The sequence below is a fragment of the Portunus trituberculatus genome, chromosome 16 (genome assembly GCF_017591435.1).
Source record: "Portunus trituberculatus isolate SZX2019 chromosome 16, ASM1759143v1, whole genome shotgun sequence".
Taxonomy (NCBI): Eukaryota; Metazoa; Arthropoda; class Malacostraca; order Decapoda; family Portunidae; genus Portunus; species Portunus trituberculatus.
Window position 1 is genome coordinate 222860 of NC_059270.1, and position 5000 is coordinate 227859.

The 5000-nt window shown below is 39.7% G+C and overlaps 1 protein-coding gene across 4 annotated transcripts in view; it reads left to right on the forward strand.

Moving 5' to 3' along the window:
* Positions 1 to 5000, forward strand: part of LOC123504668 (monocarboxylate transporter 10-like) — a 70426-nt gene that overhangs the window by 3146 nt on the left and 62280 nt on the right. The gene's annotated exons all lie outside the window — the stretch shown is intronic.

Genomic DNA, 5000 nt, shown 5'->3' on the forward strand with positions numbered 1-5000 from the left:
ATTCCCAATTATTCTCTTCATGTGTCTTACCAATTATCTCTTAATTAACACACTGAGATGCCTGCCCAGTCAACTTGCTCAAAACACCAGGTCTTCTCCAGCCTGATTACTATCTATTCTGTATCCAGTTCTATTTCGTGAGTCGTGCTTATAATACCATCTTTAGTCAAGCCTTAGAAGTGAGAGGTAAGACGCTGGCCTCTCCCTCTCCTCCCCTACTTATCTTCTTTTTACTCTTATGTGTAGTAGCCGACGAGAACTAGGCCTGCAACTTTTTTCTCTCCCTATATACTTGAGCTGGTTATGTTTTCTCTAACGAACGTGCAGTGTAGTGTATAGCACGGCCCTCACAAAGGCACAAATTACTGAGATTTGGCCTTTACTAACTACGTAGTTGTCTAGGTCCCATAATGAGGAGTAACAGGGCAGAATGGTAAGCTCACGCATCCACATAAAGGGGCCGTGAGGGTGGTGGTGATCACTATTAGCGGTGTCCGCTAATAGTGATGACGAGATGTTGATGAGGATGTTAAGCTGAGTGACTTGTAATTGAGCTGCATATCTCTCTCTCTCTCTCTCTCTCTCTCTCTCTCTCTCTCTCTCTCTCTCTCTCTCTCTCTCTCTCTCTCTCTCTCTCTCTCTCTCTCTCTCTCTCTCTCTGTGTGTGTGTGTGTGTGTGTGTGTGTGTGTGTGTGTGTGTGTGTGTGTGTCAATTACCAAGACCACAGTGATTACGTAATAAGGTTCTTAGGAGTATTTTTCCCTCTAGTAATTATAATTTTCAACGAAGCCGTGACTAGAATCGTAAATACTTCTTGGTAAGACTCCTGTTAGAATGATTAAACTTAACCCCTTCAGATGACGCGTTTCCATATTCATTTATGTGACTATTTGATGGTTTTATACAACTTCAAAAACTCATGTGGGGAATTGAAATAGTGAAGACTGTCGCCATTAATCTCATGGCCTCCATAGATCCTTCCTAATGTCAATAAAATGGTCTAATCATATACAAATCTTAAGGTAAATATATGTCTCAGTATTGAAGGGGTTAAGACATCGAAACTCGCATTAATACAAAAGTGGTAGTGGTGGTGGTGGTGGTGGTGGTGGTGAGAGAGCTGATATGGCGGAGATACGAGGAAGAAAATAATGATACGAGGAAATAAAAATATGAGAAACACTTTTTTTTCCTTGTTTTTTATCCCACTGATGATGTAGGAGTTGTGATGTTAGTGGAGGTGGTGGTGGTGGTGGTGGTGGAGAGAGAGCTGATATGATGGAGATACGATGGAAAACGCTGCTATAGTCACTCAATACGGAGCTCAAGTGAAGAAAGCACTGTTTCGTAATGAAGATCAAGAGCGGAGTTAGAATATTCATCGTTGGTGTTCTTACATTACAATTGTCTAAACTATTGTAATATCATTTTAGATTTATTAAAGAAACCTAATAAATTCCGTAAAAAATCAACAATACTGCATTAAACACGTACTGCAGTATATTCTACCAATGTACATAACCTTCACAACAACAACAAGAACAGCAACCAAGTATTACATATGTGTTGAAGACCATAGTAGTAATTTTTCAAGCAGTGATGTGAGAGGCTGAGTCACTAAGAGGCTCAGCTGACAGTCCGCATTCAGAAACGCTTTACTCTCTCATCACGACTGTTTTCCAAGGCCACAGAAATGATTAGCCAGGTTTTCTAGAGTGTTTCTCTAGTTAATATTGTAGAAATCTTGTCAATCTGTCATTAGAACCATAAAAACGCTCTTCTCTTTCATCGCGACTGTTTTCCAAGGCCACAGATGATTAGCTAGGTTTTCAAGAGTGTTTCTCTAGTTAATATTGTAGAAATCTTGTCTATCTGCTCGTAGAACCGTAAAATCTTGCTTTAAAACGGATTATTCTCTCACCATGACTGTTTTCAAGAACCTTTATTCAGTTAACAATGTAAAAATCTTGTTAATCTCATTACAACTTAAAAAAAAATCTGCTTAAAAACGCTCTTCTCTCTATGACTATTCTCCAGCGTAACAGAGATGATTAGCGGGATTTTCAAGAGTGTTTCTCAAGTTAATAATGTAGAAATCTTGCCACTCTGCCACTAGAACAGTAAAAACACCTTTAAAAACTCGTGTAAACTTAAAATAAAGCCTTTTGAAATAATGGAGGCGAAGCACAGAAGTCTTTGAGAATAGGAGCCCATGCCAGTTGTCAGACAGCCGATCGCTCCCTTGATAACACAGCGGATGGTAAACGGCGAGCGAAGTGGCGTCTGGCTTGAAGATTTCCGCATCCAGAGAGAGAGAGAGAGAGAGAGAGATGCCATTTCAGCGGTAAGGTAACAATCATGAATGAAATCTCACTTGTAATAGTGTAAGTTTAAACGGGAGGAAATATAAAATCAGGTAATGAGAGAGAGAGAGAGAGAGAGAGAGAGAGAGATTTATGTGTATAGTGTAGCATCATACGTTAAACTGAATGAACCATAATGAAATCTGCTCAATCAATCTCAGTCTTAATTAATCAAAACACGTTATTTTTTTTTTTTTATTATTATTTTTTTAGGATGTATCGATCGCTTCACCAGTGCACCAGTCAGCCTGTCAGCCACTCTAACACATCCACGCTCAGTCTTGTTATTCAGAAACGCTTTGGTCTCTCACCACGACTCTTTCAAGATCACGGAAAGAATAAAGATGATAAGAAAAAAAAAAAAACACGGTCAAGAGAAATAGATCCACTGGCAAGGACACACACACACACACACACACACACACACACACACAGAGAGAGAGAGAGAGAGAGAGAGAGAGAGAGAACCCAGTCTCTCATAAATGTCATTCCTTCACTTCTGAGTTACATAATAAGAATAATCCATCTGAATAAGTAAACAAGGGACAGATGCATAAGAGAGAGAGAGAGAGAGAGAGAGAGAGAGAGAGAGAGAGAGAGAGAGAGAGAGAGAGTGGAAGAGTATAAGTGGATTGAAGTGAGTGTGATGTGGAGTGTTGATGGACTTAGAGGTTAGGTTAGGTCAGGTCAGGTCACGTTAAATTAGGTTAGGTTAGGTTACTTTAGGTTAAGCTAGGTTAGGTTAGGTTAAGTTAGGTTAGACTACGTTAGGTTAGGTCATGTCAGGTCAGGTCAGGTCAGGTTAGGTCAGGTTAGGTTAGGTTACTTTAGGCTAAGCTAGGTTAGGTTAGGTTAAGTTAGGTTAGACTACGTTAGGTTAGGTCATGTCAGGTCAGGTCAGGTCAGGTCAGGTCAGGTTAGGTTAGGTTACTTTAGGTTAAGCTAGGTTAGGTTAGGTGGAGTGGAAAGACTGTGTTTAAAGTACGTAGTATTCTGGGTACAATTTTTTAAACAGTTTATTAGTTTATGTAGTAAGCGGTTCGTTCGTTCGTTTGTTTGTGGGTGGCTTCACTTTTTGGGGTTGGTTAGTTAGTTTCATTTACTTATGTTATGAGTTATTAGATAAGCTACCTTGGTTTAGTTTAGTAAGATAATTAGTGAGGGTGTTAGTAATTGAGTGAGTGAGCGAGTTAGGAGTGTTCTTGGTTAGAGTCATCCAGTCAATCACTTAGAATTATTAGTGATCCCCTTCAGTACTGAGACACATTTTTACCATGAGTTTTGGATATAATTAAGCCATTTTATTTACATTAGGAAGGCTCTATGAAGGCCAGAAGATTAATGGGCAGAGTCTCTACTATTTTAATTCCCACATAAGTTTCTGAAGCAGTAGAAAATCACCAAATACTCACCAGAATGAATATGAAAACGTGTCATGGTGAAGAAATTGTTTAGTGATTTTAGTCATTCAATCATTAAGTCACAAATTCAGTAACTTTGCCAGTCATTCATTCTTCCAAAAAAGTGAAAAGAGTCAACAAACCATGACAAGGACTTGAATTGTACACTACTCAAGTAACCTTCGGCAGTGGAGGTGGTGCGGTAGTAGCAACGTGGCGAGGCATGGCGCAGTGCCAGAGAGGAGGAGGAAGAGGAGGGGGGCGTGGCTGCGTGCACAGGCTGTGGGCTGAATGAAAGCATGCGCCACCCGTATTAGGGCAAGACGTCACTGTCCTTTCCTTGCTGGTTCACTCTCGTAACTCAATTCCCTTTTGCCTATTCCTGTGTTAACAAATTCTGAAACACTCCTCGCGCACCTCCATTACTCTCAAAACTCTCTATAGTTGAAGTTACGCCCGTTTCTAAGAGTGTTTTTACAATGTTAGTGACAGATGACCAAAATTTCTGCGCTATTAATAGAAGGACCACTTTTGAGAACTAGGGTAATGATTTATAGCTGAAATTGCACTCGTTTATAAGAGCGTTTTTATTATTCTAGTGACAGATGACCAAGATTTCTACACTCTTAACAAAAGAAACACTATTAAGAGCCAGGCTATTGATCTTTAGTTGGTATTACACGCGTTTTTAAGAGCGTTTTTGGTAAACCAGAGAGAGAGAGAGAGAGAGAGAGAGAGAGAGAGAGAGAGAGAGAGAGATACCTGCACCATCAACTATTTGGATTAGCTTTCCCATTTAAATCCATGAAGGCGTTCTGTGACGTCTGAAGGAAATAAATAAATGTGTAGTATTTGTCAGAGTATTTATTTTCCATGTAAAAGTCTTGAGATCTCTTTAGAGTATTCCGTCAGTTGTTTAATCCCTTCAGTACGGGGACGCATTTTTACCTTGAGTTTTGGGTATGATATAGATCATTTTACTTACATGAGGAAGGGTTTATGGTGGTCAGAAAGTTAGTGGCCAGAGTCTGCACTATTCTAATCCCCACATAGGTTTCTGAAGCTATATAAAATCGCCAGATAGTAAACAGAATGAATATGGAAACGTGTCATGGTACTGAAGAGGTAAAAGCTGAGTCGGTGCTGTATTCTAAAAGTACGTCACTTGCCAGCTTTAGGAAGACTGTGAGTGGATCAGGCAGAGGATTTATTGCAGGGAAGCACTAAAAAAAAAAA